General features: G+C 34.6%; 1 protein-coding gene across 1 annotated transcript in view; it reads right to left on the reverse strand.

The window, feature by feature from the left end:
- Window positions 1-13600, reverse strand: part of LOC126882174 (proteasome subunit beta type-3) — a 127175-nt gene that overhangs the window by 21437 nt on the left and 92138 nt on the right. The window lies entirely within an intron of this gene.

The following is a 13600-nucleotide window of genomic DNA, read 5'->3' on the forward strand; positions in this document are numbered from 1 at the left end:
AGATGGGCTATGGCATTACAACAGTTCGATTTCGACGTCATTTACAGCAAAGGAGCACAAAATCACCTAGCAGATGCCCTCTCTCGGGAACCAGTAGACTCAATTAGTACCATTACATTAGAGGAGTAAATCTCAATAAAATAATCCCCACTATCACGGTAGAAGACATCGTGCCAAAGATATGAGAGATGCAAGGGTTAGAGCATCACAAACGATCCCTTCGGGATACCTGGCGACCTCCCAAAGTAATACAGTCTTAGCGCGGTAAGGGCGCACGGCCGCGCCGGACATGTAACACGTCCCGACTCGTGGGACTTATATGGACAATACAAAACCAAAAAAAAAATAGGAAAACATGAAGATGACTATAGGCAAGGGAATAAGGACGATGAATTAACCAAGAAAAATGAGAATAGGGAAAAACGGCCGCAAGACGGCAGATCAGAAGAAGAGGAACAAAGAAGATTCGAACAAGAAATGTTGGAGTGGCATAATAGGCAGCCAAACACGAACAGGTCGGGTACCCCAAAACACTCGACACTGGTAGGGGATGATATGGTAAAGGAAATCAACAAAGAAAAAGAAGATACAGGGGAGAATGATTCTTCAGTGCAAATAACAGAAGAGGAGGAAACAGAAGCCGAAAGGGAAAAAGAAGGGCAAAGGAATGCACAGTGGCAAGACACAGAAGAGAGCGTCTTGTCGGCTCTTCTGTTCGATGAGGCGGATAAAGAAGAAATAAAACAAAATCAAAAAAGGAAAGGGGATAGTCTCGAAATAAACGAAAAATTCAAGAAAGAGAAGCGAGAAGAAAGCCTAACATATTCCGAGGAAACCGAAAATGAGAGGATCCAAAGAAAGCTAAAGGAGGTACTAGAAATCCTAAATGCTAAAGGATCCATAGAAGGAGAAAAAAGGGCGAAAGCGAGAAAGTTAATAGGGAAAATAAGAACCATACAAAACAAGACTAGTTAAACCCAAAACCAAACGACACAAAGGGAGGAGGAAGACACGAAATGTGAACAATGTAAAATCAAAATAAAACAGGAAAGACAGAAAAAAGAAACGGAAAAAATAATAAGAGTCCTAAACGGAGGGAGGAACATTAATCATTTTAGTCAAATATGCAAAAAGGGATGGGAAGAAAAAGTATACGAAAAAACAAAATGGGAACAGGGGGGTCTACAAGACACGATAGAGAAGAAGGAATGTTTGATAGTAACGAATAACGATATAAAAGAGGGAGGGGTAGAAAGCGTCATACGCACAATAGGGAACTTGCACTAAAAAATTTTTTTGCATAAAATTGTTAATTTATGTTTTAAAATGTTATATTCAAAATATTACGTTTTAACAATGAATAGTGTACGTACAACATATGGTCAAAGTTCCGCGCCTAAAATTTCCGTTTCAAACAACTTCTAAAGCGAGAGTTGGGGTCTGACGTCACAGGCCACTCGTATCGTTTGCCCGTTCGGTGGGCTATTGCATTTAATGCAGTTTGCCCATAGATAAATAATATAGTTGAAATATCTTGTTTTACTCTGTGGCAAAAATGATTTTTTTCTGTGACAGGCAAAATATTAATATTTTATCTCTGTTGACATGTATCAAAAAATTCTTTTTTATGAAATTACTTTTGTCGTTTCTTGTTGAAGAACAAAGAAGAAACAAGTAACTTAAAAATAAACAAAACTTTTAGTAATAAAAGTAAGAGTAACTAAAAAGTATTGGTGTTACTATAGTATGCGGTCTACAGTCGGGTTTCTACTATAGATTGCGGTCTACCGAGTGATGCGGTGTAAGTATAAGCTGAGATGATAAAGATAACTTGTAAAATTACAATAATGATTCTTCGTATTTATGCGTATTATTAACTTTGTAAAGAAGGATTTTGTTGGCTATGTACACGTTCTATCAGTACGTCTGCTAATCACCATAATCTTTTCTCAGAAGGCTTTGAACACAATAATGAAAGGCTCCAGTAGGTACTAATACACATTTACAATAAAATATAATCTTTATTATAATGCAAATTACACCGTTATCTTTTCCAGGATATACGAAATCCTTCGATTAGAGGTAGGTAGATCAAACCCACGGGGTAAACCGTATACTATAATATAATGGTACCAAACTATTGTTATAAACGGTTTAAACATGCTTATTAATAACTCTTACTTATTTGCCTTGACACGTCGCATTTCTCCAATAGAATAGCTTTCACTACTTTTTATAAAAGTTGCCACCATGAAGACATCAACGGTAGGTAAGTTAGTCAGATTGACCTTTTGAAAAACCCTTGTCCGTCATATTATGCGTTTTAAACTCTTTACAAAGTAGCACTCAACTTTATCAATTTCCGTTTAAAACTAAGCTGATTGGGGAACTACTTATTACAATAAATATATAAGATGAACATAAATAATACCTAGGAATTTTCCATTAAAGACGATTAAAATGTAATATACCCGTGATACCTACCCTAATCGCGTTGTTTCCGACTGCTAGGCCCGGTTGACAGCGGCCCGTGACGTCGAACCAATAGAAGGACGTTCAAGAGCCTCCTAAGATATTTGAATTTTATAGCATTTTCAAAGCGTCGTAATTAGCGTACGGGTTAAAAATATTTGTTTTTTTTTCGCATGCAAGCGTTTTAAGATCATGTTACCTTATGTTTTTTAATATCATTTTAATATTTAAAAATGTATGCAAGTTCCCTATTAGGGAAGATGTTTATGAAATTATTGAGGGTTGTAAAGAGGGTAGCATTGAATATACAGGGTGCGCCAAACCTCTGGTTTTCTTTGATTACGGCTAAACTATGAGATATACAAAAATATGTTTATAACAAAACTAATGTATCAAAGACGTCTATAATTTAAAATTATTTTCGATTATACAGGGTCAGTCAGAACGACGGTATGAACCAAAGTTGTATTTTTTTTTAAATGGAACACCCTATATATATTAAATCATTTTTGAATATATTATTTAAAAATATGAAAAATTTGTAGAAGGTCTTATAGGCATAAAGTTAATAATTTTCGAAATATTTACATTTTTATTGAGAAAAATGGTAATATTTTTATAGGGTTGTGGATTATGTTTTCAATGTAATAACAATTTAAGTGATAGGTCAAAGTTTTTATAATATAGTGTTATTTTTAAATAATTTAATATCTTGTACTTGTAGCCATAAAATATACAGTGTGATAACTATTTGCAAATACAAAATTTTCTCATTTTTTTTAATGGGACACCCTGTATATTAATTTTGCATTTTGTAGTAAATATTACAACCTTTCTTTTGGTATAAGGTTGTATGTACCTAGCATGTTTCGTTTTGTAGATATTTAAAAAAAAACTATAGACTTTACGTTTTTGCGGATTTTTTATTAAAAAATTTTTTGCAAAAGAAATAATTATAATCTGGTTTTAGAAACATACACTAAAATATCAAATATGAAAATAAAAACGTAATTAAAGCTTAAAATAAATCGTATGCTTGTACAGTTCAATTGAATTTCATGACTTTAAATTATTTTACAAAAAATATTTTACCATACTAATGAATGCACAAATTAGTTACTAAATTAAATAAACTACCAAATTTTAAATCTACCTTAGTAATTTTTCTACCACAGCAACTTTCCTGTACCAAATTAATTGTTAGTTATATTGTATTTACAAGTAAGATTAGTTAAACTTTTAATTTACCTTTTAAATTTACTTACATCTTGAGAACATCATAATTATAAAGTATGCTTTGAAACAAATGAATGTTGAATGTATCAGCCAAATTATTTATTAATATAAATAGTTTTTACTGGTGTCACACAAGCTGGTAATACTTTTGTAGTTGAAATTTTTGTAACAATTTTTTATATTTTAAATTTTAATTTTTCAACCGAACAATTGGTGGATATGACATTTGTGTTGGGCGAAACCATTAGAAATTATTAACAGCTTTTGTGACACGAGTAGGTACATAGATACTATTTACTTCTTAATATACTTCCATAACGTTCATTTGTTTCTAAGCATACTTTATACGTTCACAAGATGTAGGTAAATTAAAAAGTTATTAACTCATTTTACTCGTAAATACAATATAACTAACAATTAATTTGGTTATTTATTTAATTTAGTAACTAATTTATGCATTCATTAGTATGGTAGAATATTTTTTGTAAAATAATTTAAAGTTATTAAATTCAATTAAATTGTACTTTTTTTTAATACAATCTGTTACATCACAAAAAAAGTAACACTAAGCATTTTAGTTGAACGAACAAATGTGAGAGGAGTTTTAATCCAATGACTATCAACTCCTAGTAGGTTTGTTACTAATAAATACACTAAGTCACTTATTTTCACTTAAAACCTTAAAACACTTTAAGACACTTATGTTCTAAATGGCAAGTCAAGAGGAGTTCTAATTTTCAGTCTATTTAGTTGTGTAGAGTTGTCTAATAAATTCACTGCTAATTCGTTGGGGTGCTTTTCCAGTCGTTTGAAATATTTATCACTGCATTTGATGATCATCTGCTTCACTGTCTCGATCTTTAAGTCCCTGTAAATGTCTGCTTTTGGAATGAACCACGGTGCATTTGTGATAGCACGAAGAACCTTGGATTGAAACCGCTCCAGTATTGCTAGGTTGCTGTCTACTGTAGTTCCCCACAGTTCAATCCCGTATGTCCAGATGGGCCGGATGATTGCTTTATACACTAATATTTTGTTTGATAGAGATAAGGTGGATTTTCGACCGAGTAACCAGTAGTGTTTTTTGTATTGTATTCCTAATTGCTTCCTCTTCATCCAGATGTGTGTTCTCCATGTTAGCCCCTTGTCAAGGTGTAATCCGAGATATTTTACAGTATCATTCTTAGGAATATTTTTGTTATGCATTAGGATATTCGGTGTTTCTTTGTGACATTTAGTGAATACTACGTTAACTGATTTTGCTTCGTTGATCTTTATCTTCCATTTCTTAGCCCATATTTCAACTAGATGTATGTTTTGTTGCAATATGTCAGCTGCCTGTATGGGATCTGGGTTTTTTTTTTACCAAAATTGCAGTGTCATCTGCGAAAGTTGCGATTGTAGATTCTTCTCCAGTTAGGAAATCAGCTGTAAAGATTGTGTAGAGAATTGGTCCCAAGACGCTACCTTGCGGGACCCCAGCATTTATGTTGTGAATTTCAGACACACTTTCTTCGTATCTTGTGTAAAATAGCATTTCTTCGAGATATGATTTTAGTATTGTATATAGCGGCTGAGAGATTTCTTTCTTCAGTTTGAATAACAATCCAATGTCCAGGCGACTTCTTTTTATTGAGGTTTTTTATTAGACCTTTTACTTCATTAGGAGTTGCCCATTTGGGTGGTAGATTCATTTGATTAGGACTATCTAAATATTCATAGATGTCGTCGTCTTCATTGGCTCTGTTTGTTAGTGGTTTTAAATGGTATTTTATTCAAAATCTGGTTTCTCTACATTTTTCTGATTAAAAAGATATAACACTTGTCTAGGGTTATACTGAGTGTTTCAAAGTTATGAGCACTTTTATCAAAAATCATACTGAATTGATCGCCCTGTATGATTCTAATGGTGTAATATAAACTTATTTTTTTACTGCTGTTGACTGTAAATATTAAAGTAGTTTTGCAACAACGTACAATTTTTCAATCACTACACAAATTGTATACAGGGTAAGTCAAAATTCAAATACAAGATTTTCTTCATATTTTTAAATAAAATACCCTGTATTTTATATTACCATCGAAAAGTTCTTTCATTATACTTGCATATCTTTTAAATATTCCCTATACCTAAAGTTATTAGTTTTCAAGATATTTTAGTTTTATTGTTGATAACTCATAGATACGTTTGTTACAGTAAATTAATTACCCTTAATATTAGAAACCTGGATGCCAGATCTTGTCAAATGCTTGACTTACATCCAGGAAAATGGCATTGCAATAGCTGTTTTCCTGGAAGGCTGTTTGTATCTTTTCTACCACCCTATGCACTTGTTCAGTTGTGCCGTGGTTCTGGCGAAAACCGAACTGATGATTTGGTATAATATTGTTTGTCTGTATATCAATAATTAGTCTACTTGCAATGATTTTCTCTGCAACTTTGGACATAACTGGTAATAGGCTAATGGGTCGGTAGGATGTAATCTCATGTGGAGGTTTTCCTGGTTTTGGAATCGTTATGATTTCTGCTAACTTCCATTGTGCAGGAAAGTAGCCTGTTCTTAGTATCGAGTTAATGATCTGTGTTAAACTACTATTCCTCTTCTAGGTAGGTTATTTAATATGTTGGCCGTTATCAGATCATGTCCAGGCGACTTCTTTTTATTGAGGTTTTTTATTAGACCTTTTACTTCATTAGGAGTTGCCCATTTGGGTGGTAGATTCATTTGATTAGGACTATCTAAATATTCATAGATGTCGTCGTCTTCATTGGCTCTGTTTGTTAGTGGCTGAAATACCTTTTCTAGATGTTTTTTATTTTCATATTTGATATTTTACTGTATGTTTCTAAAACCAGATTATAATTATTTTTTTTTGTAAAAAAATTTATAATAAAAAATCCGCAAAAACGAAACATGCTAGGTACGTACAACCTTATACCAAAAGAAAGGTTGTAATATTTACTACAAAATGAAAAACTAATATACAGGGTGTCCCATTTATAAAAAATGAGAAAATTTTGTATTTGCAAATAGTGATCACACTGTATATTTTATGGCTAAAAGTAAAAGATATTAAATTATTTAAAAATATTACTATATTATAAAAACTTTGACCTATCACTTAAAATTTTATTACCTTGAAAACATAATCCACAACCCTATAAATATTACCATTTTTCTCAATAAAAATGTAAATATTTCGAAAATTATTAACTTTAGGCCTATAATACCTTATACAAATTTTTCATATTTTTAAATAGTGTGATCAACTTCTGTGACAAAGTCCAATATATCTGTTCTTATAAAATATATGAAAAAAAGTTGTTAATAAAAGTTATAGACACCTTTAATGTACACATTTTAAAATTGGTGAGAAATATACAGGGTCCTCCATAACACGGTGCCAAACCAAAGTTATGTTTTTTTTAAATGGTATTTTATTCAAAATCTGGTTTCTCTACATTTTTCTGATTAAAAAGATATAACACTTGTCTAGGGTTATACTGAGTGTTTCAAAGTTATGAGCACTTTTATCAAAAATCATACTGAATTGATCGCCCTGTATGATTCTAATGGTGTAATATAAACTTATGTTTTTACTGCTGTTGACTGTAAATATTAAAGTAGTTTTGCAACAACGTACAATTTTTCAATCACTACACAAATTGTATACAGGGTAAGTCAAAATTCAAATACAAGATTTTCTTCATATTTTTAAATAAATTATATTACCATCGAAATTTTACGTATTTTATATTACCATCGAAAAGTTCTTTCATTATACTTGCATATCTTTTAAATATTCCCTATACCTAAAGTTATTAGTTTTCGAGATATTTTAGTTTTATTGTTGATAACTCATAGATACGTTTGTTACAGTAAATTAATTACCCTTAATATTAGAAACCTCCAATGAGTTTGTTAATGATAATTAAAATTAGACTGCAATTCATTTTTCCCCCAAGTTTATGGTAAATTCTATACAATAACGACTATTTTATATTTACTAACAAAATTATATTAATTTTTCGCGAATAAATGGGGACTATAAATTGCTGCAAGTTCTTGTTTAAGGCGGCTTTGAAATAATTGACACAAGAACTGTCAGATGTAAGATTTTAATTATCTGTACGTTTTTATTTTTGTTATTGATTATAATTGTTTGCCATATTGTTATAATTGTTACCTAACAATGAATTTTAGTCGTGAAGAAATGACAGACATGATATAGATTTTAGGAGAGTGTTTCAAAAACTCATTAGTTGCCACAAGAATTTATAAGGAACGGTATCCACAGCGTCGACAACCAAATAAGAGAGCATTTGACAACTTATAAGACAGGTTTAATCGTACTGGTTGTTTTATACGAAGCAAAGAAAAAAACAAAAATCATTATTACGGATGAAAATGAATTAAATGTTTTACTGCCTGTTACAGAAAATCCTCATACAAGTATTCCAAATATTACAAGAGAGCAAGATATAAGTTATGGATATATCCAAAACATACTCAAAGAAAAACAACATGCACCCATATCATATACAATTACATCAGGAACTTGTTGGGGATGATTTCGAATGATGAGTACAATTTTGTCAATGGTCACAACAACAAATAGTTACACAGAGAACTTTTTTTGAGTTTGTTCTTTTTTTGGAGACGAGGCAACATTCTACAAAAATGGTAGTGTAAACAGACACAATTTTCATTATTATTCCACAACCAATCCGTACTACTGTGCTCAGACACATAGTCAAACGAGATGGTCCTTAAATGTTTGGGGTGGAATCATGGCAATTACGTTATAGGTCCTTTTTTCTTTGAGGAATCGGTAAATGGTGAGGTTTATTTAAATTTTCTAGTGAATCATTTACCTATTCTACTTGAAAATGTACCATTAAACATCCGCCAACATATGTGGTACCTTCACGACGGAGCCCCTGCTCACCACAACGCACTTGTCAACGGTGAACTCGATGAACTATTTCCTGAAAGATGGATAGGAAGAGATGGGCCAGTTAACTGGACAACCAGATCACCCGAATTAAACGAAGTTGACTTCTTTTTCTGGGGTTATATTAAAGACGTAGTGTATAGGACACCTCCAAAAATAGATGACGATATAAAAATAAGGATTCAAAACGCCTTTCAAAGTGTCGCATAATAAATGCTTACAAACGTCAGTAGGTCTTTCGAAACTCGTCTCCAGGCTTGTGGAGACGTTATGGGAGGTCACTTTGAACACCTTTTATAACATAAGAAGTACGTTGAACATTTTTTTATTTAATTTAGTTTTCTTAATCAATTTTAATAAATTAAAGTATTGTTATTAATAACTAAGTAATACATGTTATTATCAACAATAAAACTGAAATATATCGAAAACTAATAACTTTAGGTATAGGGAATATTTAAAAGATATGCAAGTATAGTGATAGAACTTTTCGATAATAATATAAAATACAGGGTGTTCCATTTAAAATTATGAAGAAAATCTTGTATTTACATTTTGACTTACCCTGTATACAATTTGTGTAGTTATAAAAAAATTATACATTGTTGCAAAACTACTTTAATAATGACAGTCAAAAGCAGTAAAAGAATAAGTTTATATTACACCGTTAGAAACATACAGGGCGATAAAATCAGTATGATTTTTTAATAAAAGTGCTCCTAACTTTGAAACACTCAGTATAACCCTAGACAAGTGTTATATCTCTTGAATCAGAAAAATCCAGAGTAGAGTAAATTCCAAAAATCAAAAAACCAAAATCAGTAGAGAATCCAGATTTTGAATAAAATACAGGGTATTCCATTTAAAAATACATAACTTTGGTTTGGCACCGTGTTATGGAGGACCCTCTATATTTCTCACTAATTTTAAAATGTGTACATTGAAGGTGTCTATAACTTTTATTAACAGCTTTTTTTCATATATTGTACAATAACAGATATATTGAACTTTGTCACAGAAGTTGATCACCCTGTATATTCAAAAGTGATTTAATATATAGGGTGTTCCATTTAAAAAAATACAACTTTGGTTCATACCGTCGTTCTGACTCACCCTGTATAATAGAAAATAATTTTAAATTATAGACGTCTTTAATACACATTAGTTTTGTTATAAACATTTTTTTGTATATCTCATAGTTTAGCCGTAATCAAAGAAAACCAGAGGTTTGGCGCACCCTGTATAAAAAATGTGAAGAAAAGTTCCATGGCCACCGGAAAAAGGCTGTGGTACACGTACGTAGCAAAAACTAGGAAGCAAGGTATGTATGAAATGGCCGAGAGGGCCATGAAGAAAATCAAGAAATCAAAATCAATCAGAAAATCATGAAAGCCTTAGAATTCGTGGGTCGGGGAGAAAATATAACGTGGGAAATCGTGATTAGAGGGAAAGGAATGGATAAAGGGGCTAGACAAGAACATGAAGAGGCCCTTCTAATCAAAACTGGAGGGAAGAAATATACCGACGTCTTAAAGGAAATGAACCAAAAGATCGATATAGGAAAAATAGGAATTAAAGTAGACAGGATGAAGAAGACAGACGGGGGGGGGGGGTGCATCTTCGTAAAATTAAAGGGGAAGGGAGATGCTGAAAAGCTAAGGGAGGAAATGGATACTAGGATGTCCGGCATGAATATGGCAATTAGGAGGAAGGAGCATAATTTCACGATTACTAAACTGCACCCAGGGGTCACAGAAGAAATATTGCACGATGCCATTAAGGTCTATACGGGAATACCCAAAGAAGAGGTAAGTATAAAAATGCTAAGAACCAATGGACAAGGGGAGCAGGTTGCCACCATAGCCGTGCGCCCTACAAAAGCGGAGGAACTACGCAAATATAATGCGATAGTGATAGGCTGGGTGTCATGCCCTATAATGGAAAGATACACCCCCACAAGGTGTTACAAGTGTCTTCACTATGGACACAACACCTATGAATGTAAGGGGGAGAGCAGGGTAGCGTGCTGCTACAACTGCTTTAAAACGGGACATACTGCGGTACAGTGTAGCAGTGCGGCATATTGTCTAACCTGTAAAGAAGAGGGAAACAGGATGGACCGTATGCAATGCCAAGCCTATAGGACGTGGGTGTACGGCAGGGGAAGAGATGGGGAACTCCAGAAGGGTGCGTAATGAGAAGAAAAATACAAAGACAAGTGAAAAGGTGAGAGGTTGCTTTCTGGAGAACGGGAGTGGGCCCCTATACAGTCCACCAGTGAAACAGGAAGTCACCTCTTACAGAGTTTCGCGAAGAATAGACTGTATTGAAAATCAAACACCCCATTATTTTATCTATACAAATTTTGTTTATATATTTCATTTATTTATTTTATTTATTTCACTTTATTTATTCTATTTACCTATTTATATAATTTATTTATTGAATAATTTTATTTATACAAATTTGAACTATTTTACCAACTTATTTATTTTATTTATATATATTTATTTATTTATTTTAATTTGTAGGAATTTTAATTCAGTAGAAAGACGCGAATCCGTTGCAGATACGACCTCAGGGAACTGAACCAAAGTGGACCTCAAGGATCAACCTGGTATACGGATTTTGCAGGTAAACGTGGGCAGGGCGCGCCGAGCGCACGCCCTTGTCTTCGCAAAAGCCTGCAAGCTAGACATAGACCTGCTCATCGTCCCCGAACCAAACATAAATATTACGTCGGGCGGTGGTTGGGTTCAAGATTAATGGAAAGAACGTGGCGGTGTTCATTAGGAATAGGGATGTGGGAGTGCAGAGCATTGTCAGGGGGGGATCATATCCTCATCAGGTTGGAAGGTTTCAGCCTCCTGGCATGCTACATATCTCCGAACATCCCTATGATGAGATACGAAGCCATCGTTGATGAAATAATGAGCGAAAAAGAAATATTGATCGCCTGGGACATTAATGCGAAGTCCAGATTATGGGGTTCTCCCATAAACGACAAAAAAGGGGGAACTATGGAATGAATGGATAGGCCAGGCTGGCGTCCAAGTATTAAACAACGACAAACCTACATTCGTCAGGGGGGCCAGCAAATCACATATTGACGTCACGTTCGCAAGCGAAGGGCTATCCAGAAAGGTGCACGGATGGGACGTCCTCGACGATCAATTATTTACCTAACACCGTTACATACAATATGAGATAAAGGTTAAAGGGGGATTAAAACGGACGATAGGTCACACAGAATCATACTTCAATAAAAGCGAGTACCTATCGGAGGTCAGAAAAATAAACGAAGAAGAGATTTCTGATCCTGGCCAACTGAGAAGAGCTTTACAGAATGCAGCAAAGTTGGCCACCGTTAAGAAGAAAAATAATAGAAAATCCCCCTACTGGTGGACGGATGAGATAGAAAGTTTACGGGAGAGATGCCTCAGAGCTCGAAGGAATTACACGAGAAGCCAGGGCAACCTCGAGCTCAAAAAAATATATCAAGACTTAAAGAAAACATTAAATAATAAAATAAAACGAGAGAAAAGGAAAAAAGTGGCAGACCCTGATAAAAGCACTGGACGAGGATATATGGGGCGACGCATACAGGATTACAATGAAAACCTTGAAGATAATGGCCCCATATAGACTCGACGAAGACCAGCGGACGGAATCAGCTGAGTTCCTCTTCCCCACTAAGGAACCACAGAATTTTATTAAGGTATTCCCTACCATGGTCGAGGAGTTCACGGAAGAGGAAATAAAAACCGCTGGTCAGGAAATGAAGACAGGCAAAGCTCTCGGCCCTTACGGGCTGCCACCAGAAGCAATAAAGATTATAGCAACGGAGAAACCAGGTTTGATCAGAAGAATATGTAATGAGCTACTGCAGAAACAAGAGTTTCCCAGGGACTTAAAGGAAGCGAACTTGGTTCTATTCCTTAAGCCTGGGAAACCCCCTGATTCACCAACTTCTTATCGGCCAATATGCCTCCTGGACTGCCTTGGTAAATTCTATGAGGGACTTATCAAGAAGAGGCTGGAAGGCATGTTGGAAGATGAGATAGTTCTATCTAGTCAACAATATGGGTTTAGAAAAGGTAGATCGACAGTCGATGCCGCTACCTGGATAAGGGATGCAGCTAAGGCAAGCCAGAAAAGGTGGGTGGTCCTTGTTCTGTTGGGACATAAAAAACGCTTTTAATTCAGCAAACTGGGACCTCATACTAAACCGAATAGGCGAATGTGGGGCTCCGGAATATTTGTCCAACATAATTAAGGACTATCTATCTGAAAGATCCATATGCATATCGAAGAAGAAAAAGAAACAAATGACCGCGGGAGTACCCCAGGGGCAGTCCTGGGACCCTTACTTTGGAATATATTATATAACGGGGTACTAGAAATTCACAAGAGAACAGGAGTTAGAGCGATAGCATACGCGGACGATCTAGCCTTACTGGTGGAAGATGATATGAGTCGGGGTATAACGGAAAAAGTAAATAAAGCGATAGAACAGACCGCGGCGTGGATAGAGAAAAACGATTTAAAGTTAGCAGTAGACAAGACAGAAATAATAATCTTGAGGTGGCCAAGAAAAAGAGATGATACAGTTTTCAGATATCAAGGCTCCGAAATAAGACCCCAACGGACAGTAAGGTATTTAGGCATAACTTTGGACGAAAGACTGACATTTGGACAACATGTGATAGAAGCATGTCGAAAGGCGGAGGAGAGGACCTCAACGCTGAATAAACTAATGTCAAATATAGGGGGCCCGGATCCCAGAAGAGGCTAATGATGTTACAATCAATACTATCCATAATATTATACGGGGCCCCAGTGTGGCATGAGGTCCTCCGGATGAAAAAGTATAAAGACATGCTTCTGAGGGCTCAAAGGAAACCCCTGATCAGGGTGTGCAGCGCGTACAGGACTG

Source organism: Diabrotica virgifera, chromosome 3, assembly GCF_917563875.1.
Source record: "Diabrotica virgifera virgifera chromosome 3, PGI_DIABVI_V3a".
NCBI lineage: Eukaryota > Metazoa > Arthropoda > Insecta > Coleoptera > Chrysomelidae > Diabrotica > Diabrotica virgifera.